We start from the raw sequence: 27,673 nt of genomic DNA on the forward strand, positions 1-27,673 counted from the left end.
TCTTTACCTTGTCAAATTGTTCATATTTTGAACATTTCAGTAAGGTCACCTCTTCATATTCCCCGCTCCAAGGAGAATAAACCAAATTTCTCTAATCTTTCATTGTATCTAAAGTCACTCATTCCTGGTATCATTCCAGTGAATCTCCTTTGCACTCTCTCCAGGGTTTCAACATACTTCCTTAAATAAGGTGCCCAGAACTGTACACAATACACCAAATGTAGGCTGACCAATGATTGTAGATGTGTAGCATCACTTTCATATTTTTACACTCTATGCCTTTTTTCATAAACCTGTTGATCCTATAAGACTTTTCAACTACTGTTTTAACTTGCCTGGCCACCTTCAGAGAATCATGAACATGAACGCTAAGGTCCCTCTGCTACTCTACTCCCCTCAAAGTTGCACCATTGAGCCTGTATTGTCTCTGTTTCTTCTATCAAAATGTATTACCTCATATTTCCCAGCATTGAATTTCATCTACCAAATGTCTGGTCATTTCGCCTACTTGTCAATATCCCTCGAAAGTTGCTCAGCATCATCTTCACAATTCACTATTCTCTTGAGCTCAGTACTATTTGCAAATTTAGAGATTTTGCCCTCAACACCCCTCTCCAAATCATTTCTATAAATTAGAAAAAGCAAGGGTTCCAAAACCACTCCCTGGTAAACACCACTTTCAACTCATTTCCAATCTGAGAAATGCCCACCTATACCTATTCTCTGTTTCCTGTGTTTTAGCTAACTTCTAATCCATGCTGCCAAGGACCCATCAATTCCAACCATTTCTAATTTGCTAACCGACCTGCCATGTGGCACTGTATCAAATGCTTTCTGAAAGTCCAAATATACAACATCTGCAGAACTACCCTCATCCACTGCCTGTAATGGCTTGTCAAAGAACTCAATTAAATTTGTCAGGCACAGCCTGCCCTTGGTGAAGCTGTGTTTACTGTCTTGCGTTAACATATTTTTTTCTAAGTGTATGCTTACCTTATCCCATATAATCGGAGATGCGATTTGATTCCAATGTCCAAGTTATTAATATGAATGATGAACAGCAATCATCCCAGCATTGATCTTTTTGGAACAGCACTTCCCTCCCACTATCAGTCTGACTTGCTATTCTTCATTCCCTCTCTCTATTTCTGTCTTGAAGCCAGCTAACAATATATTCTGCCACTTGACAGCTGATTGCAAATTATCTGACCTTATTCATTAGTCTTTTAATTAGTTCAGTTAATCAACGTGTCTACTTTCTCCTTAGAAAAAGTCGGCCTCATTTGTCAAGCAAAGTGACTACTTTTTTTTTTGTTTCTACACATTCTTCTGATCTCTCTTTTAGTGGGTATTCAATTACTTTTCCAATCAGTAACACTAACCTTACTGGTAAATAATTTTCTGCACATGCTCTGTTCACTATTCTTAAACGTAAGAATTTCATTAGATATCTGTCAGCTTTCTGATACCTGACGTATTTCTATCTGATTTTTCTCTCAATGATCGTAATTCAATCACAGAATTTTTAAAAAAAATATGATGATGATGTTCCTATAAAATATTTTACTTTCTTCTTTCATAAGTTAATGTCTTATTCCTCTTTTATTTTCAATTCTTTATAGTTTCCTCCTAATAGTTTCATAATTTCTCTTACTGGCACTCCATTATGTTTATGTATGCCTTTTTTTCTCATTGTTAGTTGTTCCCTTGTGTCTTTAGTCATCAACAGGGCCTCGGGGCATTTCAAATGTTTTTTACTTTTAGTGGAATGCATTTTCCCTTTCCAAGTTTCTGTCTTTTTTTCTCCCAATTATTCTTTTTAAAAACGTATCCACCACTCATATTAAACTGACCAACTTGTAGTTACTAGGATTGTTCTTAAACCCTTCCCTTGAACGAGGGTGTCACATTTGCCACTTTCCAATCTTGTAGCATTGCCTTGTATCTAGGGAAGATTGGAAAATTCTGGCAAACGCTCCTTCTGTCTTCGCTCCCATTTCCCTTCACAAGATGACATGCAAACCAATTGGTGATGTATCCACTCTCAACGTGACCAACCGTTTTAGTACATCCTTTCTATCAATTTTCACCTCATGCATTATGTCTATCATCTCTGCTTCTACCAATATTTTGTCACCATCCTCTTCATTAGTAAAATCAGATACAAAGTACTCATAAAGTATCTTACTCTAGTTCTACGCTTCTAACATTTATCACCTCTTTGTCCACAGTCAGCCTCGCCCCACATTTTAGGAACCATTTACTATTTACATATCAGTAGAAGGTTTTGGGTTACTTATATGCTTTCTGTTATTCTATTCTCAATTGTATCTTTGTCAGTCCTGTTTTCTTCTTCACTTCCTCTCTCAAATTATTATATTTGGCTTGGTTCCTGCATGAAAAATTGACCTAAAGTGCATTATGTTTCTTCCCTTTTGATTCATCTTGTACTCTCTTTCTCACCACTTTTCAGGTTCCCTGGTTTTGTCCCTCTCCTCTGATTGGAATTTTCTTAGCCTGTATCTGAAAAGTTTCTTCCTTAAAGATTACAATTATTCCATTATAGTTTTTCATAACAAACTTTAATTCCATTTTATTAATTTTCCCATTGTTTGATCAACTTTCTTTATTTTATGAAGCTTTTGAAGTATTCCAGTATGTTTCACTCTGAGATGTCTCTTTTTAAGAACAGCTGTCTCATCAAATTATTCCTTGCAGTTCTTCTTTATCTAAGTGTTAGGCTCCCTACTCTGTTGTACATGCTTTCTGGTTCTTGGGTTGTTCTTTTGCTTCATAGTGTGCCAAACGTTCTGCAGGACTCCATATGTAACCTAACCAAGATACTGCACAACTGCAGGAGTATGACAGGTAAGGCAGATAAACTTAGAGCTTGGGTTAATGCGTATAACTGCAATGTTATAGCTATTACAGACTTGTGACAGGAACAAAACTAGCAGCTTAATGTTCCAGGATTTAAATGTGTCAGGTGAGATAGAGAGGGATGTAAAAGAGTTGGGAGAGTTGCATTACTGGTAAGGGAGAATATCACAGCTGTACTAAGGGAGGACACATTGGAGGGCTCATCCAACACAGCAATATGGGTAGAGCTCGGGAATAGGAAGAGTGCAATCATTTTGATAAGTTGTACTACAGGCATCCCAACAGCATTTTGGAGATAGAGGAACAAGTATGTGGATGGATTATGGTAAAATGTGAAAACAACAGGGCGGCTGTGGTGAGTGATTTAAATTTCCCCTATATTGACTGGCACTCCCTTAGCATGAGGGGCTTGGGTGGGGTAGAATTTGTTAGGTGCATCCATCCAGGAGGGTTTCCTGAAGGAATATGTAAAAAGTCTAAATAGGGAATGGGCCGGACTAGACCTGGAATTGAGGAATGAGCCCAGCCAGGTGATCGAAGTTGCTGTGGGGAAGCATTTTGGGAACAATGACCATAATTCCATAAGTTTTAAGTTACTAATGGATAAGGATAAGAGTTTCCCTTGGGTGAAAGTACTAAACTGCAGGATGACTAACCATGAAAATATTAGGCAGGAACTAGGGCATATATATTGGTGGCGGCTGTTTGAGGGTAAATCCCCATCTGGCATGTGGGAATCTTTTAAAGGCCAGTTAGTTAGAATTCAGGACCAGCGCGTTCCTGTGAAAGTGAAAGATAAGGATGGCAAGATTGAGGAAACAGAAATTGTGAGATCATTTTTGAAGGTCAAATACAGGAGCGAAATGCACAGTAAATAGCAGAACTCTTAGAAGCATCGACATACAGTGGGATCTAGACATACAGGTCCACAGTTCCCTGAAAGTGGCAACTCAAGTGGAGAAGGTAGTCAAGAAGGCAAATGGCACGCTTGCCTTCATCAGTCAGGGCATAGAAAATAAAAATTAGCTAGTCATGTTGCACCTGTATAAGACTTTAGTTAGGCCACACTTGGAATATTGCATGCAGTTCTAGTCACCACAGTAGCAGAAGGATGTGGAGGCTTTGGTGAGAGTACAGAAAAGATTTACCAGGATGTTGCCTGTTTTGGAAGGTATTAACTATGAGGAGACAGTTGGTTAAACTCAGTTTGTTTTCACTTTAACATCAGCTGCTGAGGGGCAACTTGATAGAGATTTATAAAATTATGACAGGCCTGGATAGAATGTACAGTCAGAGTCTTTTTCTCAGGTTAGAAATGTCACTTACAAGGGAATATAAGTTCAAGGTAAAAGGGGTTACATTTTTTACACAGAGGGTGGTATTTGAAAAGCAGGATTTTTTTACAGAAGGTGGTAAGTGCCTGGAATATGCTGCCAGTGGAGATGGCAGAAGCAGATGCAATATCAATGTTTAAGAAGCATCTCGACAGATACATGAATAGGCAGGAAATAGAGCGATATGGACCACATTGAAGCAGAAAAGTTTTTAGTTTAGAAAGATGCTATGTGTTGGTGCAGGTTTGGTGGGCTAAAGAGATTGTTCCTGTGGTGCACTGTTCTTTGTTCTTTGCTCAGAATGACCTTGAGAATTTAAAATCAAATGATTTACAAACTTAATCAAATAACCAGGAGACAAGCTTGATGCCCAAGCAACATGTTTAGCATAAATGTTGGTGAGTTTACAAATATCACAGGATATTTGAATATGTGTTTTTCTGAAATGAGATCTGTGACCAGTGGTGTTCCACAAGCATCAGTGCTGGCACCCCCGTTGTTTGGAATATATATCAATGATTTGGAGGAGAATGTAGGTGGTCTGATCAGTTAGTTAGTGGGTGACAAAGTTTGGGGGTGCAACATTCCTTCAGATAAGTTTATTCTGTGCATGCACTAAGTTACTTCTTTATGTTGTATTTAAATTCCCCCTTGATCCAAATTACACTTTTATTAAGTTCCTGCTAGGTTAAGGTCACAAACCCCTCACTTGATATCATCTGAAAACTTAGCTATCTTGCTTTGTGATTGTGATTCTTGTGTGACCAAGAACAACACACTGAATGCTGAACATTTCTGGAATAACTGTTTAATAATCTGGTGAAATATAAGTCAGTCATTGCAATTAAAAAAATCACAACATCAACTCTATTACTCTAATGCCTAACAATTTCACCAGATACCAATTTGGAAGACAAGAATGATCCAATTTAAATTTAACCCATGGGCATATCTACTGTCTTCATTATTTAATACAAAGCCAATTTTTTCAAGTATGCAGGGTGTTTGATTTTTGTATGTGACCATGCATGTGGATGAACGTAAATTGATCTATATGTTCATTGTTTGGCACAGGAACTTTCAGATTCCTGTGCAATGTGGCTTGTAGCTTAGTGCAGTGCCTCCCAAACTTTACTCATATTGTGACCAACAACTCCTCCCCCCCCCTCACTTTCTTAGGAGGCTTGAAAATATTTGTGAACCTTCAGTGAGAACTGTAAAAGCAGGGACAGGAAAGAGAAGATGGCTGTGAGGGTAGGGACATGTTAGGATGGGAGCAGAGCTGCTGTAACTCAGTTGGCGCTCTACTGTAACATTTGCTGCCTCCTAGCCTGTAGGGCTTGTGGTTAGCTCAGTTGGCTGGATGGCTGGTTTGCAGTGCAGAATGGTGCCAACAGTGGGGATTCAGTTCCTGCACTGTGTGAGGTTACCCTGAAGATCTTTGCTTCCTGACATCTCCCCTTGCCTGAGATGTGGTGACCCTCAGGTTAAGCCAACACCAGCTGTCTCGCCTTTCTAATGAGAAAGCAGCCCTTATGTCTTGAAAGACTATTGGTGCTTAACTTTTTTAATTTTGCATAGCCCAGAACCCTTCTGGGATCCTGCCCTCCACTTGGAAAATGCTACTTTAGCGAAAACCTTGCATGGGGACTATCTAATTGTTTTAATTTCCTTATTTGTCATCTGGTTCGAGGTTGTCCAATTGAATAGCAAGCAAGGCACAAGCTATTAGATCCCAAGATGATTCCGGTTTAGTGTTAAGATGGCTCGATTCTGCACGGACTAAGAAAAGGGATTAGCCAGGTTTCTGTTTCATGGTCATCAATGAATGTTGAAAAAAATGTGTAGTTTCAGATAGAAAGGCATGAGCAGACTTTAGCATATCTTGGTGACCAGTCCATTAACACTGACAACCTCCGATCATACATATACCGCAGCTGCTGGAGCTGAGTGAAGAACTAAATAAACATTGGTGAGCCTAGCAGCCATTAGGATCTCTCCACTAAAGGATGGAATTGGAAGGAGCCGGGTGGATGGAGAGACTTTAGATTTGAATATTTACTCTATCTTTTACAACTTTCTTTTGAATGTTTGTAATATTCTTACGTTGTCTCTTTTTCCAGACTCCAGCTAAAAGCCTGAAAGGAGAAAGGAGAACAATACTGAAGAGATTTATGTATCTGTTTCTTACCTGAAAGCACTTGGCCATGAGTGAACGCGATTAAGAGAGTACAGCAGATCCACAACATGTTGCTTTTGAACAGCTTTCCCCTAAACTGAATTATAATCACACCCATGTACCGCCTTTATAATGGCTTTAATGATTCATTCAATGAAGGTGGGAATAGTTTTCGAGACTGGTTGAACAGACATAATGAGCAGGTAATATTCAATTGCACATATTTCAATAGAAAACAATACTTCATTTTAAATACTTGTAAACTTGTTTATTCGTGTTCTCAGTACTGAACAGGTGCTAATTATTTTTCAATGCATTCCTGCCAGGGTTCTCAAGGGAGCTATAATTTGTTGTTAGGGCTTCATTGAAAAAAAATGAGAGAAGTATCTTTAACATTCCAAGCCTGAGGGAGAGAGGTTTATATACAACATACATGGTATCTATGAAGATAAAAATCACGGTAACATTTTGGACAGCACTCAGCTGAAAGTAAGGTAACCATTTTACTAGGGAGACAGAGATGAGGTTGTGCACTTCCAAGCATAGAGATGGAGTTAACAGTTAAACCTTCATAACAGAAAATAATCCTCCACTTTCCTCTTCAGCTTTAAATAGTGAATTCAGAATCACATTTATTGAGTGGCCACTATACTATTTCCATATGTTTGCATCTTATTATTATCCTGAGTCGATTCATTTTTACATCACTTCCAATTCTCCTCCACTTTCCTAGCAATTAGATGCAGCCAATTCTGGACACAAATGTCAGAGAATTTGTCTGGTGACTGCAGCTTGTTACTTGCTTGAATTTCCCTTGAACCAACTCTGTCCTCACCACAAATTTTCCTGCATGCTCTGTGGACACCAGCCCCATCTACACCATCAAGTCAGCACCAGCAAAGCAACACCTCACCTCATTACATTCTCTTGCTTTAACTCTAATACCATCTCATCCCTTCAAGATTGGTATTGGAGCTCAGGGACACCTTGTGCTTCTGCCAAATTGCTTTGAATGCAGTGACAGATGTACATTTCATACATTTATACAGGATGCATATTATGGCTCTCAGCTTCATTTCTTTTTGCTCATTCACTTTGAATGCGTACAGCTCTGAAGAAGACTCACATTGGACTTGAAATGTTAAATCTGTTTCTATCTCTGCAGGTACTGCCAAATCAGCTCAGTTTCTCTAGTATTTCTTTTAGTTGAGATTTTCACTATCCACAGTACTTTGTTTCAAATGTTTTGATAATATTAGATACTTCAGTACTCCTCATTGAAGTATGACATTGAAGCTTTCTAGTAAGTGATGTGAAGGTTCAGAAGTATCATTAATGAAGTAGTGTTGTTTTCCTGACATTCCTGACAGATTATCTAGTTGTTCATCAGACATGGATATTGGAAAGGCTAGAGTTCTTGTAGCATTGCTTCTAATAAAAAGATGATGTTGAAGAGAAGCAATTACAATGTTGTCAGCATGCCCAACAACAACAGTACCTCCAGCAGCTGTCATACAGCCTCCAAAGGGAGGAAAAATGGATGATGTTGAATGTCTTCAGAGGGGCATTGAATGGAGTTAACATACTGAATCCACACACACACACGCCACTATCAATATCCTTTGGTGACCATTGACTATAAACTCAACTGTACTTGCCACATAAACATAGTGACTACAAGAGCAGGTCAGAGGCTAGGTACACTGTAGCACGTAACTCAATTCCTGACTCCCTAATGCTTGTTCACCATCTACAAGGCACAAGTCAGGAGTGTGATGGAATACTCCCCACTTGCCTGGATGGGTGCAACTCCAACAACACACAAGAAGTTTGACACCATCCAAGTCAAAGCAGCCCGCTTGATTGGCATCACATCCACAAGCATTTATTTGCTCCACCACTGATGCTCAGTAGCAGCAGTTGTACTATCTGTAAAATGCACTGCAGAAATTCATCAAAGATCCCTTGACAGCACGTTCCAAATCCATGTCCATTTCCAACTAGAAGGGTGAGGGCAGCAGATACATGGGAACACCATCGCCTGCAAGTTCCCCTCCAACCCACTCATCATCTTAACTAGGAAATATGCCACAGTTCCTTTGCTGTTGCTATTTTGAAATCCTGGAATTCCCTCCCTAAGAACATTGTGAGTCATATACAGCATGCAGACTGTAGCAGTTCCAAAAGGCAATTCAACACCACCGTCTCAAGGGCAGCTAGGGATGGGCAATAAATACTGGCCCGGGAGGGATGCCCATGTCCCATGAATGAATAAGAAAAATACAAGGCAAGATTAGAGAAATTGGACTTATACTCTTTGGAACAGAGAAGAGGTGACCTTATTGAGATGTTTAAACTTATAAATCATTTGACAGGATAAAGAAAACTATTCTTTTTCCACTAGGTTGGTATGGTGCTGACTAGGGGTCACAATTTCAAAGTTGTCAGCAAGAGTGAGTCAAAGAGAAAAGTCTTTAATCAGAGAGTTTTTGGGATTTGGAATACACTGCCTGGGACAGTGTGGAGACAGATTCCACAGGAAATTTCAAAGGAGAGCATGGATATATACTTGAAAGTGCTGAATTTGGAGGGCTACACAGACAGGGTGGAGAATGGTACTAGCTGGTGCAGACATGATGGGTCAAATGGCCCCCTTCTGTGCTCTAAAATTCAATGATTCGAAAGGAGACAAGCTTACTTAAAATGTCTGGTCCAGCTACAGGATTACTGTCCTTGTTTGAACATGTCCAGGCTTTGACATTACAGGTAGTTTCAGGGTGGTGGCGGAGTATACTGTGAGGAACATTCTGGAGGATCTATGTGTGGCTCCTCCACCCTAGGGTTTCTAGGTGGCACCATCTAGTCTGCCTGAGAGGAAGAGGGGTCTAGAGTGAGGTCAAGCAACCTCATCCCCTTCTCCCCATACTCCCTTGCTTTTAAATTGATTCTGAGCACTCCTGGCTAGAATCGTGGAGTGCAGGTCCATACATGCTGGACCTAGATATACCTGGCTGTTGCAAACATGTTCAGATATATACATGCTGGAGTCTGCAAGATACTGATGACTGGTGGGTTCCTTCAAGCTAGATTGCAGAATCCCTTTGATCAATCTGCTTCCTATTTCTTGGTTAACCATGACGCGGAGGTTCCAATGTTGGACTGGAGTGGACAAGATCAGAAGTCACACGACACTAGGTCATAGGCAAACAAGTTTATTTGAAATCACAAGGTTTCGGAGCGCTGTTGCTTCATCAGGTGAAGCTGACGAAGGAGCAGCACTCCGAAAGCTTGCGATTTCAAATAAACCTGCTGGACTGTAAGCTGGTGTCATGTGACTTCTAACCTATTTCTGGGTTGTTAGTGCATTTTTATGAAGTTGTTAATGACCATGAGCTGGCCTTCTGCCTGGGGCTGAGCTGGTGCTAGTTTCCGGCAGTCCTTCAAGTGTCAGAGACCCTGGGCTGTCCCTCAACCAACTGCAGAGACGGCTGTGATGTGCTCACCAGATTGTGCTCCCAAGTCTAAACTAGTCAGAGAATTCACCGAGGTGAAAGTCTTTGAACTCGTGGAGGATGCAGGTGAAACCTTTGCTTCTGCATGCTTTGAGAGTTCAGTGGCTTCCTCCTTAGAGCTGAGGGTCTCGGCTGAAGTTTCTTTGCAGCAGAGTGTTGCTAGTGCCTTTTTTAAATTCATTCATAGGATGTAGGTATCACTGGCCTTTATGGCCCATTGCCTTAATTGTCTATAGGGCAGTTAGGACTCAACCACCTTGCTGTGCGACTGGAATCACGTGCAGCAGCTTCCTTCCCTGAAGGCATTAGTGATCCAAATAAGATTTTACAATATCATTAGAATTTTAATTCCAGATTTTTAAGGTGGGATTTGAACCCAGATCCCTAGAATGTTACCTGGTTATCTGGGTTAAGAGTCCACTAGTGATTATGCTAGAGATAGGACATCATCATCCCCACTGTGCCTACTTAAGAGAAAAGAGGGATTTAGTTGAGGAAGAAAGATAATAGCTTGTGCAGGTGAAGAAAGAGTTAGTACTGGTGATAATGGGAGAGCAGCACTATAAAGGACAAAGAAGATTACTGGCTTTGTTGAACATTGAGGTCTCTAGATTCTCACATAGGCAATGGATTTTCTCCTCATACAGTATATGGAGCCTTAAATCTCCCACCATCCCCACCCCTCCACAAAACCCACCTCCACATCACCAGTATTAGTTCTCTTGGTCTGGCTGTGGGATGATGTTTCCTGCAATGATACAAAATGATATTCTGTAAGTGTATTTTGTGAATGTATGGGACAGCCATTCATGGTGATGCAGGAGATGTAGTAAGGTGTCCCCAGTGAATTAATGGGAAGTGCAGAGGGCAGGAAGGGTTAGTAGTTTGGGAGGATGACGTAGGTGAGAGCTGGAGTCCACAAGCCTCAGTAAGAGATGTGCTCAGTGGCTGAGTTAGTGTGAGTGGTGGCCCTGTGAGTGTGAGGTGGTGATGGTTACCCCTGCAGACTGCAGAATATCACTGGCTTTCTTTCTGAACTGCTGTGCTCTCCATTTTACCCAGACACAGCACTGACCCAGGTGACTCTCTGTGTCCAGGTTGGTTTTTGCTAGTGGTGTGTCCTCCTTTGCCAGTCTGAAGGATAAAGGACTGCCCTCCTCTTTAATATGAGGGACAGTTCCTGTCTTGCAGCATTTGAAGTGGCATGCAGCTGGATCTTAAACATGGTACAAACAGTGCGAATGCCAGAAGCTCTCATCAGTGGTGTGGTCTTCAACCTTCCCTGCCACGCAGTACCATGATTTGCGTACAACTGGGTACATAACTCTGAGGGTGAAAAGCAATAGCTTGCATGGAGTGAGTTACAAGGAAGTAGTTGAATTGAGAGGATTAAAGGATTCCAGAAACACAAGAGTGAAATTTGAGTGATTGGAATACCTGACACATTGTCTGGATTGAATTACATTCAAGAAGTCGTCATAAGCCATTATTGACTGGGCACCATGGTTTTCACTCAAAAAAAACACTTTCACTCAAAATGGGAATCTAAGCTAATACATAATTCTGAGCTAAATTGCCCGTAATGTTCAGGAATGTGTAGATTTGTGGGTTATAGGGGAATGGGTCTGGGTGGGATGCTCTGAGTGTCAGTGTGGATTTGATGGGCCGAAGGGCCTGTTTCCACACTGTAGGGATTCTATGATTCTATGATTGTCTTTTGAATTTGAATTCTTGAAATTTAAAATTATTGTTCTTGTATTTAAACACTTTCATTACTCTGTTTGTGTTCCTTCCTATTTCCACTATTTCCTACTACAGCATCACAACACCCCTCTCCTGAATGTTTTTATTCTGCTTACTGGTGTTTTCTCTTTTTCAGTGGCTTCCAAACTATTTTGGTCACGTATCACTATTTAGATTTACCAATGTTTTTTACATTCCTACAGGCTGTTACTTTTTAAACCACCTCTCTTATGACCATACATTTTATAAATCATTATACTTACACAATTCTGATAAAACATATATCTATGGAAATTTTTAAAAATTTACTGGTACTGTGAACTACTTGTTAGGGTGAAAGTATTTGAATTGGGGAGAAATGGGTGATAATCTCAATAGCAAACTTCTTTCAACACAAATGATGAAGACATTTTGATCTAAGTCTAGTGAATGAACTACTTAATTAGTTGACCTCATTATATATTTATGTATGTGTTTATATATTTTATTAATCTCGCCATCAGTTTCCATCAGTTATTTTAAACCTCAGGACTAGAATAAAGCTTAGTCACTTAACAGATACTTATAAAATACCTAGCTTCTTCTCGTAGAATCACAGAGTCATCCAGCATGGAAATAGACCCTTTGGTCCAACTCGCACACGCCAACCAGACATCCCATTATGACCTAGTCCCATTTGGCCCATATCCTTCTAAAACCTTCCTATTCATATAACTTTCCAGGTACCTTTCAAATGTTGTAATTGTACCAGCCTTCACCACCTCCTCTGGCAGCTCATTCCATATATGATCTACCCTCTGTGTGAAAAAGTTGCCCCTTTTATGTCTTTCCCCGCTCGCCTTAAACCTATGCCTTCTAGTTTTGGACTCCCCTACCCTAGGAAAAAGACCTTGGCTATTCACCCTATCCATGCTCCTCGTAATTTTATAAACATCTATAAGGTCACCCCTCAGCCTCTGACGTTCAAAGCCCCAGGCTATTCAACTTCTCCCTATAGCTCAAACCCGCCAAACCCGGAAACATCCTTGTAAATCTTTTCTGCACCCTCTCAAGTTTAACAACATCTTTCCTATAGAAGGGTGACCAGAATTGTATACAGTACTCTAAAAGTGGCCTCACTGATGTCCTGTATAGCCATAACATGACCTCCCAACTCCTATACTCAATGCATTGACCAATAAAGGTAAGTGTAGCAAACCACTTCTTCACCATCCTGCCGACTTGTGACTCCACTTTCAGGGAACTATGTACCTGCACCCCTAAGTCACTTTGTTTGGCAGCACTTCCCAGTGTTCTACTATTAACTATATAAGCCCTGCCCTGATTTGCCTAACCAAAATGCAGCGCCTTATATTTATCTACATCTGCCATTCCTTGGCCTATCAGCCCATCTGATCAAGGTCTCATTGTACTCTGAAATAATCTTCTTCACTGTCCACTAAATCACCAATTTTGGTATCATCTGCAAACTAACTGACTGTAGCGTTTGGAACCAGATGGACCTCGCTAACTATGAGATTCTTGATTGGGGTTGCCCATATCCATCACAATGAAACCTTATGTGATGCTATCACACGGTGGGCATGAAGGTCTCACAAGGTTATGTCATGCCTCCATGACGAAGGGTTTCAGCCCGAAACTTTGACTTTCCTGCTCCGTGGATGCTGTCTGACCTGCCGTGCTTTTCCAACTTCACATTTATTGACTCTGACTTTCAGCATCTGCAGTACTTAGTGTCTCCACTACAAATTTAGCCTGGACTTTCTTTATCAGTTTCATTTCTGTTGAGGCTAATTTGATTTCTTGTATTTCCCTTCCCGTCTTACGAGTTCAAAGGTGTTGCCACCTCTATAATTATACTTTAATCACTGAGACACTCCTCTTATTAATACAATGTTTGCATGACAAAATTAATTTCTCTCCCCTTGAGTATTGAATTATATTAGATTGCTATTAGTTGCCAGGCTTCATGATCACAAACATCTATTTTATTCTCGCTTGATGTAGAACACGGCAATGTGATCTGAGCATTTCTGATAACCCGACGCTAGTCATTGTGAGTTTCCAATAAAATCTAATCAACATACAATATGACTGTTTGAATCCAATTGTTATGGTGGTAATGTTTTTGCCAATATATGGGATTTGGAACTGATTTATTAGTACTTCTGAATGTAAGATCGTATCTAAAAATTACTATTTTAAATACTGGCTCTATGGATACAAGGCTACTTCATTTCCCATTCATTGTTGACCAAAGAATATTCAAAAACAGCCATGCGCTGAGGGATTGAATCAGACTAAATTGGGTAGAAATTTTGCATGAACTTGATGTGTTTTTTTCATACAGGCTACTTGTTTACATGTCTTGGGTTAGTAAATTGTGGGTTAGACATGGGAAATGCAGGGGTAGGGGAATGGGTCTGCTCTTCGGAGGGTCAGTGGAACTTGTTGGGCCGAATGGCCTGTTTCCACACTGTAGGGATTCTATATATTAAAAAAAAATGCATTTAACCTAATCTGGCATGTCAGAGCAATACCAAAGGAACATTGCACCATCAGCAGTACCAACTTTCACATGAGATGTTAAATCTATATATTCAACTATTTTGTGGCTGAGCAATCCCGTGAAGCATCGATACTGCATTGTACAATATTGTATATTACATATCACTTAAAGGTTCATGGGGAAGAAAATAAGGATTATTTCACCCATTTTTTTAGCATGAAAAGTCCTAAAATTGATTTAAGGCCCTGATTGAAATGGGTGGAATATGTCACATGCATGTATTCCAGTGTCTTGAGCAGTTTAACCATCTCCCATGGGACTGCTGATAGGCAGTCAAAAATAGTCAGAAAATTAGATGCATTTTTGTGGAAGTGGGAGAGGTAATGCCAATTTAAGAGAAATACTGCAGGTTGGGACTGACCTAGGTTCATATTCTTCCACCTTCACACTCTCTCTGAATATTCATGTTCATCAACTTGGATTGGAGAAGGATGGGATTGATCAGGCAATTGACGGTGCACAATTGGATAACTAATAAAATCTACAGATATCCCCACCCTCAGTAATGCAGAAGCCCAGCACATCAATGCAATAGATAAAGCTGAAGCAATTCTTTTGCAAGAGGTATTGAGTGGACCTTGGCCTTCTCAGGGTTTCCCCCTCACCACAGATACCAGCCTTCAGTCAATTTGCTTTACTCTACAGGATATCAAGAAATAGCCAATGTTAAAAAAGTATTTGGCAACATTTCCATAACAGTTCTGAGCATTATTGCTCCAGGACAAGTCATACCCTAGCCAGATTGCTCCTCTACAATTACAATTACAAGGCATCTACCGAGCAATGTAGAACGTGTGCCCTCAAAACACAGGATTTATTTAAACTAATTGTTGCTTCATTGACTTACTCTCACCCATGAGCAAATGATGGAAGGAGTCAGTGACAGTAAGTGTCACCTATTCAGTCAGAACTTGCTCACTGATTCTCAGTTTGGCTGACACAAGCCCAAGCAGCTCCTGCATTTAGTGCAGTTTTGTTCCAAACATGGACATAGGAGCTGAATTCAAGTGGAGAGGTGAGGGTGATTGCCCTTAACAAGAAGGCAGAATTGACCAAATATGGCCTCAAGGAGCCCTGGCATATCTAAAGTCAATAGGAGTTGGACGGAAAGCTCTCCAGTTGTTGGAGCCATATGCACCTCAAAGGATAATGTTTGTGGCTGTTGGAGGTCAATTGTCTTGACCACAGACATTATTGTAGGAGTTCCTCAGGATAGTGTCCTAAGGCCAACCATCTTTAGCTGCTATATCAATGAAAGTCCTTCCATCATAAAGTGGGGATGTTCGCTGATGATTGAACAATGTTCACACTATTTGTGTCTCCTCAGATGCTGAAGCAGACCATATCTGTATGCAACAAGATCTGGACAACACATTCAGGTTTGGGATGATGAATGGCAAGCAACATCTGTGTCAACAAAATGCCAGGCAATAACCATCTCCAACAAGATAGAATCTAACCATCACCTTGACATTCTATGCATTCCATTGCTGAATGCCCCTGTCAGCCTCTGTGGGGTGACCATTGCACAGAACCTGAACTGGATCAGTCATGTAATTATTGTGGCTACAGAGCAAGTCAGAGGCTGAGCATTTTGTAGCGAGTAACTCACCTGCTGGCTCCCCAAAGCCTGTCCACCATTATAAGACACAATTCAGGAGCATGATCAAATACTCCCCACTTTCCTGGATGACTGCAGCTCCAATAACAGTCAAGAAGTTCAACAACATCCAGACAAAGCAGCCCACTTCATCTTTCAGTCCCTCTACCATTGACACACAGAGGAAGCAGTATGTATCATTAAAAGATGCAGTGCAACAATTACCAAGGCTCCTTTGACAGCACCTTCCAAATCAGTCACCTCTACCGTCTAGAAGGGCAGCGACAGCAGATGCATGGCAACTCTGTGACCTGCAAGTTCTGCTCCTGACCCTACATCATCCAAACTTTGAACACCATTGATATTTCTTCAATGTCATTGGATCAAAATTCTGGAACTCCTAACCTAAAGGCCTTATGAGTTTACCTTTATCCCAAGGAATGCAATGGTTCTATCTTTCCAAGGGCAATTAGGGATGGGTAACAAATGTTAGCCCAGCTATGATGTCTACATTCCCATCAATGAATTAAAATGAAAGCCTTTAACTGGGTAATACTCTTCTCAATTTGTGTCTGCATCACTTTTTTATGCAAATTAGGTCCAATGCTGAATTTTAGGCCCTGGGGGACTAGTGCTTAATTCTATATAGGCTCCTATCCTGAGATGGTCAATTCAGCCCAAAATATCAAGGACAAAGTTCATGTAGCGTATGCCATCTCATTCTCTGACTTTGATGACTAGCTGCCATTTTGGACACAAAAATCCAATATCGTGGCTGTATTCTCTGGCTATGGTGAGATAATGTGACAATGTTATAAGATGTATACAGTTGTAACTAAATGAAATACATTAATTTGTAGTTTTAGATTTATTAAATGTTGAAGTTGCCATAGTCCCAGAAGACAATAGGGCTGTTGTCTTCTTGGAGAGAGAGAGCTAGAGGCAGTCTAACCTGAGGGTCACCACACCTCAGGCAAGGGATAAGATTAAAAAGGGAGCACCTTCCTGGTAATCTAGCCAGCACAGGAATTAAACCCATGCTGTCAGTATACTCTGTATCATGGATCAGCCAGCCAGCCAACCAACCAACTGAGCTAACCAAGCTCCAGGAGTGAATGTGATATTTTGCACCTTTAATGTCACAAAAAATGTAATATTAATATTGCTCGATCTACAGTGTGCAGCATTACTGCTAAGTAATTTACTTGTAAGCCTAAAACAAAGTGAAGGCTAACCTAAAAGATTTTGATATAATTGCTTAGAAAGAAATGGGGTTGAATTTTTCACCCAGCCTGAATGTTCTCGCTAGCATGTCCTGTCCAAGTTATTAAGTCATTAATTGTCTTGAGGCTGGCTTTCCGGAGGCTGTCATCCTTTCCAGTGCTTACAGCCATTTAAGTAAGCTGTTGGCCAATCAGGTGACCAGCAGCTCTGCTATTGAAGCAGCTCCACTGTTAGGGATGCCTGCTGCTGGAACTTCCGAAGATGGGGTGTCGCAAAGGAGCCCAGACTTTAAGGTAATTCCAGGGACTTGACAGGATGAGGCTGGCAGGTCTTGGCAAAGGCGGGAGTAGAATGTTTATGGTGAGGGGAAAGGCAGAAGTGGGAAGATTTGGCAGGGCAGGTAACTTCTGATGGACAAAAGGGGTCAGTAAAGGAAGCCCTCAGCCCTGATGTTGACCAGTCCACCATCCTACCCAGTAATATCTGCAGGACTGCGCCCTTATTGTGGAAATCTTCTGCCAGAGATAAAATCCAAGCATGGCAGTCTTTAACTGGCCATTATTTAGTCACAACAACTTTTATTGTCCCACAGCTGGATGGGTTTCCAACAATTTCTACAGGGTGGCAGGGTGGCTAGGCAGCAGTAATGGTGCCCATGGTGTGGAGCTCAATTCAAGCACGCTGCCTGCAAATCCATCCCCAGTGGACTGTATCATCCAGCCTGTGGTATGTAAAAGACACTGAACTTTAGAACTTATTCTTTACAAAAGGTGAAGTATATAGTGTCCTCATTCATCCCTGTTACCTACAATAATGAATTTATGTTCTGTCATTGTGTTCTTCACCTCTCTGAACTTAGAACTCTACATTCCTCCAGCTCTGGTCTCTTCTCCACCCCCAATATTCTTCAACTGAAGCCCACATTAAACCTTCAACATTTAAGCCCTAAACTCAGATATTCCCTCTTCACCTCTCCTCACTCCTTTCAGATACTACTTAAAAATCTAAAACTTCTCCTTTGGCTCAGTGTCAATATTTGTCTCATTATGCTCCTCAGAGCACCTTGTGAAATTTTGTTGTTGTTGTTGTTAAATTGTGCTTTTACAATCCAACATAACTCCATGCATAATATATTTATCCAAAGAGATAGCAAGAATTGCAGATGCTGGAGTGAGAGTCAATACAGTGTTGAGCTGGAGGAACACAACAGCATCAGAGGAGCAGGAGAGTTGATGTTTCAGGTCGGGGCGCTTCATCAGGACTGGGGTGGGGGGAAGGGAGCTGGGAAATTATAGAGGAAAGAGGTGTGGGGCTGGGGGAAGGTAGGCAGGATGGCAATAGGTGGATGCAGGTAGGGGTAGTGGGGATTGGTCAGTAGGAAGAGTGGCACGGATAGGTGGGAGAGAAGATGGATATGGGATGAGGCCGGGGGTGAGGAGATTTTGAAACTGGTGAATTCTACATTCAGGCCATCGGGTTGTAGGCTTCCAAGGCAGAATGTGAGGTGTTGTTCCTCCAGTTTGCGTATGGCATCATTGTGGCACTAGAGGAGGGCTAGGATGGACATGTCACCCAGGGTGGGAGAGGAGAGCTAAAATGGTTGGCAACTGGAAGGTGTTGTTGATTACAGTGTACAGAGTACAGACGCTCTGCAAATCGGTCACCGAGTCTGCGCTTGGTCTCACTAATATAGAGGAGAGCACATCGGGAGCGACGGATACAATAGATCAGGTTGGAGGATGTACAGGTGAACCCTGGTCGGATATGGAAAATATGGCCCAAGACACATTTTTCATATCCAACAGGGGTTCACCTGTACATCCTCCAACCTGGTCTACTGTATCCATTGCTCCCAACGTGGCCTCCTCTACATCGGTGAGACAAAACACACAGTCGGTGACAGATTCGTGGAGCATCTGCACTCTGTATGCTATAATCAAAAACACCTTCCGGTCGCTAACCATTTTAACTCTCCCTCCCACTCGCTGGGTGACATGGACCTCTTCCAGTGCCACAATGATGTCACACACAAACTGGAGGAGCAACACCTCATATTCCACCTCAGGAGCTTACAACCTGATGGCCTGAACATTATATTCACCAGTTTCAATATCTCCCTAACCCTGGCCTCATCCCATGTCCAACCCTCCCTCTCATGCCTGCCTCTTTGACTTGACACAACTTGTCCATTTTGTCTCCCACCTATCTGCCCCTCCCACCTCACTGACCAATCCCTACTGCTCCCTATCTGCATTCACCTATCATTATCTCACCTACCTTCCCAACCCCACCCCTCCTCTCTGTATTTATTTCAGAGCTCCCTTTCCCCTCCCCATTTCTGAAGAAGGGTCCGAACCCGAAATGTCAACTTTCCTGCTCCTCTGATGTTACCTGACCTACTGTGTTCCTCCAGCTCCATACTGTGTTGATATTAATCCACATACCACTTCAATTCATGAATGCTGTGATATAGCTAGAAAAAGTGATGAAAGACAGAATTTTGCTTCTTAGCTTTTACCATGTCACATACATGGCAAAATGTTGTGAATTAAAGTGTGTTTTGGAGCATACTTAACAGCTTCACATATTAAGGACAGAAAACAAATTGTACAGAATTTTGATTGTCACCCAATAGCTAATTTGGGAACTATTTGCAATTGCTTTTTGATTGAAATTTTTGTTGGCGTCACTGTAGCTCTATTAACTGATATTGCCAAGCAAATTATTTGGATCTTGACTATTGGTGAAAAGAAAAGAACGTTGTCTGGACACATCCTGTGTTCGTCAATGCAGGATAAGCAAAGTTTTGACAACACACTTTTCTTTTCATCAATAAATTAATTGTTTCCGCATATCTGTATGACAAGTTGATTGGTCATTTGTGTATTGTTGTGGTAGAATTAGGGAAGTGTCCATAGAAACACCGTGAAGCTGAGGTGTGATAAGGTATGAAGAATGGCATGAGTGTGCAATATCTATTATTGTGAGAACTAAATTTCATGCTTGGGATAGGAAATGGTTTTTAGATGGGGCATTGGGTTTCTATAAAATATAAACAAATCAAATGGTTAAAGCATTGTGTTGGAAGTATAGTGATTTTTCACAGTCAAATAAAGACAAAATGTGACTAAATTGAAGCCTATTGGATTAAATGATAGAAAAAAGTTATTTTGAATCATGAAATTCTGCAGAATGTGCTGAGAAAATGTTTGGAACTGGCAATACAGTACATCAGTAAATTTTAAAAGTTTGTGAATAGCACAGAAGTGACTGAATAATACTTTTAGACATTAAGATACAGCACATACAGTAGTAATGCAGCACAAAAGGGAGTAATTTAATGTAAGTGACTGGATCTCTGCAACTTAATGGAGAAGTGTGGGCCTTTCCCCAGTATCAAGGAAGAGGGGGAAGAAGTTCCATCTGCTTAGAGTAATGGCCAATTCGAGGTTGAGAGCTCCTCATTGCTTAGTAGTGCCACCAGCAAAGTCAGCATCCTGATCACCAAAGAATCCTAGTCACAAGTAAGTGATGGTGAGAGGGTGTCAATGGATGGGGACATGGGAAAAGGATTGTTAACAGTAAAGGTAACAGGATGGGTTTCGCAGAGAGACACCCTCACCCCCACTGTTATGTGGCAGTACCCTTAGTCAGGCACTGATCACCTTTGTATGAGGGACCCCTTTCCTCCACTTACAGAATCACAGAGAACCAAAAATTTGTTATAGTGCAGACGGAAGCCATTCAGTCCATCATGCCTGCATTGGTGTTATTCCATTGTGCCAATCCCCTGCCGTTTTCCCATATCCTGAACACCATTTCTATCCGAATAATCATCCTTGAATGCCTCAATTGAATCTGCCTCCACCAGATTTCCAGGCAGTGCATTTTGTATCCTAATTACTTGCTATGTGGAAAAGGTTTCTCCCCTCACCTCACCCGTTGTTTCATTTGCACATCATTTTAAATCTATCTCCTATCTTTCTTTTATTCTTTTATGAGCAGGAACAACTTCTCCCATCTACTCTATCCATCCCACTCACATCTGTGAAGGTCTATCAGCATTCCTCGAAAAGTTCTTGTAGGCTGCCTCTATACTGTCTCCAATGCATTCATGTCTTCCTATAGTAAAATCACTATTGTCTTACCAGATCACAAGGCTACTGTCATTACAGAGATTACTCATAAGGATTTAACCTGAGGGTAACCATGCCTCAGGTAAGGGAAGAGGTTAAGAAAGTCCTTTATGGTAACCTCAGCTGGATTTGAACTCCTGCTGTTGGTATCACTTTGCAAACCAGAAATCCAGCCAGCTGAACTAACTGACCCTCATATCTTTCATATTTCTTGTAGTGTGGTGACCATAATTGTACACATAACTCCAAGTTGAACATTGCCTCCCTGCCCTTGTACTCTATGCCCCTGTTAATAAATCTGAGGATACTGTATGCTTTATTACTGCTTTATCTACCTGTCCTGCCAATTTCAATGATTATGTACATATACACCCAGGTCCCTCTGCTCCTGCATCCCCTTTAGAAATATCTCCCTTAGATTCTCCAGAAGCTTGGAAGGATCCTGAAAGGTTTTGCTCCCTAGGCTTCTTACATGTCAAGCATTCTTGTTCACATCTAGGTGAGAGGATGTAGTTCTTAGGTGGGGTCAGTGGTTGTCATCATTCTGCTCAATTAAATTATCCTAATCAAATTTGCCAAAGGAGAGGAATTAAATCTTATCCTATGAGTTGCATTTCACTCATGAAGAATAGCTGTGATTTGTATTTTCCCTGTTCTGACTGTTGACTCTTTCTTCACTTCTTCACACACTTGTGAACCTACTTTGTGTTCCCTAAGTGAGATTTGTCAGTTTATAAGCACTGGAAATTAGTTTTTACTGGCAGGAAGGAGATACCATTGTGTATTTGAGTAAGTATGTTGCACGGTCAATTGAACTGTCCAGTTAGGTGATGTCATTATGACATCATCAGCCATGTTGGAGGGAACAGCTCAGTCTTTGATTTTGTTTTTATAGTCAAGTATATTTAACAATAAAAATACAATAAAATACAGTGAAAAGTTTTCATTTGTCGCCACAAAAACAGCATCATTTTGAATAATTTACGAAGAAGGAAAAGAAAAGAAACATTTGGTTTGCAAAGAGTCTATTAGTCCTGAGGCAGCATATCACTGTTAACGATGCTTAATGATGCCATTCCTCTGCAACTGCTTCGCCACCGTCCTACACCGGACACAACTAACATCAAAGTCACCGATCCTCAGACAGCGTCTTTTGCTGCTGGGTCTATCTCACCGACGCAGCAGCAACCAATTCCAGGTCCCTGTGCTCGCTCCAGAAAAGGAAGTCGGGCCACACTCTCTTCTGCACTGGGACTGCCTGCGGTCTGCAGTAGGCCCCACCAAAAGTCTGTGTCCAGGGCCCGCCACGGGGTCCATGTGCTGGACTGTCGCTGATGCCATCCAAGCTCAGGACAATGTAAGTAAGTTTAAGAAAAAACACAAAAGAGAGGGGGAAAATAAAAGTAAAAGAAAAGCAGTTGGAACAGACGAGCTCCGGCACAGGAGCCCTACTCCACCACCATCTTGGACCAGCTTGCTGCCTTTAGAGCAAAACACCATGTTAATAAAAACTCTGCTTGTTTTAAATGCTGTGACCCCAAATCCTTCTTGAAACATAAGATACCGTTGGTGCTCTGCTACCTGACTCCAAGAGCCTCAAAACATGTTTCTTTCATGGCTTTCAACTTCCCTATCCTCATTGCATTCAAGCGATGTATTTCAATTTGTGATGTCATATTTAAGGTGTAAAACAGCAGTGCAAACAATGTATCACAACTATGACATTTATGACATTTCGGACTGTGTTTTTAAACATAGGTTGAAATGCTGAGGGTTACGTGAACTTCTGTCTCTCTGCAAGTGTTTGGATTCGTTACTATGGGAATGGGAAGGGGAAGGTGATGGCCTAGTGGTATTATCGCTGGATGGTTAATCCAGAGACCCAGATACTGTTCTGGGGGCCGGGGTTTGAATCCCGCCATGGCAGATGGTGGAATTTGAATTCAATAAATATCTGGAATTAAGAATCTAATGATGACCATGAATCCATTGTCGATTGTTGGAAAAACCCATCTGGTTCACGTTGTTGTCCCTTTAGGGAAGCAATGTGGTTGACTCTTAACTGCCCTCTGGGCAATAAATGATGGCCTAGCCAGTGATGCCCACATCCCGTTAATGATGAAAGCCAAGTCTAGGGTCTAACTAAGCAATTTGTAAATTTCTCACGTGTGAAAACATTTTTTATTCGTTCACAGGATGCAGGAATGGTTGATTAAGGCAACATTTATTGGCTAATCCCTGATTAACCTAGTGTAGGTGGTAAATTGTCTTCTTGAACTGTTGCACTCCATGTGGTGTATAGGAACAAGAGTACTGTTAGGAAGGGTGTTCCAGGATTTTGACCCAACGACAGTGAAGAAAGGACAATATTAATCTAAATCAAGGCAGTATGAGGCTTGAAGGGAAACTTGCAGGTGGTGGTGTAGGGGGTCTTTTCGAACTCTAAAAGACACACCACGAGGACGAGAGTCTTGCTTCAGCAGTAGCACTTCTTTATTCAAGCTTGCAATCGATTACAGCAGGGAGAGCTCCAAGTCACAGTCACACAGGACGGTCACGGAGGCTCTGATTATGTCGTGCAATTCTCGACTTTTTATGGCTTACAGAGTATGAGTAATTTTTTAACCGCGTCATTGCCGGTCATGTGTCTATCTTTGTTCCTCATCTGTTTTTTTGACCCTTGGTCCTGATATGTCCTAATGTTGTCGTGTTATCTGGTCAGTATGGTTGAAGATCTACCTCCTTCGTTAATGATGTCAATGTTCCTATTTCGTTTGCTAACCTGTTATTTCGGTATACTTGTGTAACGATCTTGTTGCTGTGTCAGCCCAAGTGGGTGTACTATCTTGGTCTCGTGGTTTGTAATTTATTTAACAAAATGCTGATGAGTTCGTTTGGGCCTGTTTGGCTGTCTTCTTTCCTATTCATTTCAATGGCATCCCTATCCTTTCCCTTCTCTCCCCTGGTATGGCCTAAGCTACGTACGGGTTTGTGTATAATATCATGAAGGCTTAGGGTTAGATTGTGGTAGGGGGGAGCTCCTTCAGTCCCCCCTTTTGGCCCATGGCCACATGCGCCACGGGACACTTACAATATCATATTACCCTGGGGTCTTCCTGCCGTATGCCCTTACGGTGTTTGGGGGGCTTGGCATGCATCAGGAGAGGTTCTATTTTTCCGTACCTTTCTTGCTTGCGTAGGATTCTTCGAAGGCAACAGGTGTAGATCAATAAAATCAAAAGCACGAAGCATTGGGCAGCAACCACTATCTGTGACACAATCCAGATCCAGGGGTGAATCCGGACATCCATTCCCCAGTCCCAAATACGGGCAAATATATTGGTTGACCTGAGGATCCTGTTTGTTTCGCTGATATTGTGTTCATCTTTCCTTTGTTGCTTGCATATTCTTCAATGATGTGTTGGTGGTGATGGTGTAGTGAGTATGGTGGATCGTATGCTGTATTTTAAGGGGTAGAAGGTGTATGCCCTACAACTATGTCTGGGGTCCTTTGGGGTTTGTCTATGTCTGAGAAGTCGTTGGCTGTGGCATTGCCAGCATGTAAGGCTACAATTGTTACTGTCAGTACTAAACCATTTAGATTTCTTTCGGCCTAATGTCTTATTTTTCCATATAATAATATTGTCAAGTCCCAGTGTCAGGTCTGTATAAAATCGTACGACAAGTCCTAATTCTGCCTGCAGTTGAATCTCCTGTATAAAACAGGAACACATGTCCGGCTCTGATCCGTCCTTTTCATAATAAATGCATAAAGCAGTTCCCTCTCTCCGAGCTTTGAGGGGGTTAGAGCTCAGTACCTCATAATAAACATCAGTCCAGTTCAAACACCTGAGTGATGGTCATCCAGAGACGCACATTAAGTTCAACATTTCGGCAGGTTGCAACCATGAGATGCCATCACGACAATCATCTTGGATTCCTGAGTAGTGGAGTTCAGAAGTGGTATCCCATCGGGTGGTCTTATTGTCAGTACAAGGCTTAGCTTCTTGATGCTCGCCGCGGCGTTGGAGCTCACTAATGGCGGAGGCGGCCACGATCCATAGGAAGGTGCTCAAGCATCTGTAACTTATAATGCCAATGTGGGGGGATTACAAGGCCTTATCTCAAGCAGTGGTTAGTATATATAGGTTAGAATTCAGTTTCCATAATACATTTTCAGTTGTGAAGGGTGGCGCCACATCCCTATGCCAGCTTTATTTACAAGGATCCCAATACTCCGTGTTATAATTACCTCATGTGGTCCTGACCATTTAGAGGTTAATGCTCCTTTAGCAGGGATGATCTTTACCAGGACCCAGTCTCCTGGTTTAATGGGAGGTGTAACCATGTGCTGGGAATCTTGTTCCCAGTCATGTACTTGCTGTCGGATGCGAGCTTGCTCCATAGCATTGTCTAGGTTTTCGCATAATTCTCTCATGTAGTTCCACAGATCTTTTTTAGTATTCATTCGCTCTGCTCCTCCCGTGATCATATCTTGGGGCAGTTTCATAGCTCGTCCTGTCATTAATTTAAAAGGGGTAAGTCCGGTCACCCGGTGTGCTGATGTTTTCATAGACATCAGAATTGCGGGTAATACTGTTGTCCATCTATTACCCTTACCCTTACAGGCTTTAGTAAGGGCCTGTTTCAGGGTTCGGTTGGTTCTTTCGACCAGCCCTGAACTCTGGGGATGGTAGGGAATGTGGAATCTCTGAGCGATCCCCAACATTTTGCAAGCTTCTTTAATACATTTCCCGGTAAAATGTGGTCCCTGGTCTGAGTCTAACTGCTGAGGGACGCCCAATTGGGGTATTATTTCAGCGGCTAAAAGGCGTGCCACGGTTTCGGCTGTACAGTCTCGGGTGGGGTAGGCTTCTACCCATCTCGTGAATTGGTCAGCTATTACCAGGCAGTATAATTTCCCCTGACTTTGAGGTAAGGGTCCTATAATGTCCATCTGCACTTTTTCCCAGGGACCCTTTGGTCGCGGCTGTCTACCCGTTTTTATTTTACAGGGTTTTCCAGGTTCTGTTTGGGCACATTGGATACACCACCGACAGTGTTTCGCTGTGTCTTTTCCTATCTCTGGCCACCACCAGTGTTTTAGGAGTTGGGTCAACATTTTCTTGCAACTGTTGTGCGTGGTTCCATGATGGACCTCCAACAGTATATTCTGGATGCAGCGGGGAGTTATAACCTTACTTTCCTCTTTATAGGGTATTCTCAAACACCGTCCATCCTGGGTTGTGCCCCTAATTGGGTCCATTCCTGTTGTTCTGCTGTAGTCATGGTCTGGTGTATGTCAGCTATGCTAAATATATCGTCCGCAAGGAGTATGGTAATCTTGGCCGATTTCATGATTCTGACCTGCGGGTTTTCTAGCATCTTTCTGGCTTGCTCATTTGCAGCTGCGTTTCTGGCCTGTTCAGGGGTTGTAACCTTACGGTGCGCTTTTATTTTTATTACTGCTGCCTCTTTGGGCCTTTTTGCTGCATCTACCAGCTGTTTTACATGTTTCTGATGGGCAATGGGGCTTCTGGTAGAAGTCACGTATCCCCTCCTTGCCCATGCATGCATGTAGTCATGGACTACGCCAAAGGCATAACGGCTGTCAGTATATATATTTACTCTTTTCCCTTTACTTATTTCCAGTGCCCAGGTACGGGCGATTAATTCAGCTACTTGGGCACAATCCATTCCATCAATCCTAGCTCCTTCTCTCAACTCACGGACCCCCGCCACGACTGCCCATGCGGTGCGTGGCTCGCCGTCAACATACTTCTCGATCCAGCCACATACAATTGAACTACATCTTCTCCTTCTAACGGTTCCTCGCTAACTGTTCCTTCCTGCTGACTGTCGGCCAGTATAAGGTGTTGGCAGCAATGCTTTCCACCTTCAATTAGGCTTGTAGTCAGGTATTCCGCGGGGTTTTCCCGGCTGTCCTTTACTACCTGTACTTTGCCTATTCCTCGCAGTAGCGCAACTTCCCACTTTTGCTCTTCGACTATCCGTTATGCCCTTTAGTTTGCCAGTTTCAAGCAACTGCACAATACTGTGTGGGCTGTGTAAAATGAACTTTCCGGCATAGCACAGCGGTTCCGATACTCGGACCGCCCACACTGCACATTGTATGTTACGGAGGCAGGCGTGTTGGCCCATCATCATTGGGTCCATTTTTGCCGAATAATACGCTATTGGCCTTGGTCTGTCCCTGTGTTCTTGTAGCAGGATTGCTGACTGGTGTCCTTGGTACTTGTGTCAAAAGAGTTGAAAGGGCTTCTTGGGGTTTGGCAGCCCTAGTGTGGGAGCCTGTAGGAGCGCTTTTACCTCACTAAAGACATCATCACACTCTTTGGTCCAGTTTATCTTTTCAGTGCTTGCTTTACCACCTTTAACTAGGTCTTGGATCGGCCGAACTATAACAGCATAGTCTTCTATTTATTGCCTACAATTGTTCAAGAGCCTGAGCAACTGTCGGAACCCTTTCACTGTG

Source organism: Rhincodon typus, chromosome 13 (genome assembly GCF_021869965.1).
Source record: "Rhincodon typus isolate 14 chromosome 13, sRhiTyp1.1, whole genome shotgun sequence".
Taxonomy (NCBI): Eukaryota; Metazoa; Chordata; class Chondrichthyes; order Orectolobiformes; family Rhincodontidae; genus Rhincodon; species Rhincodon typus.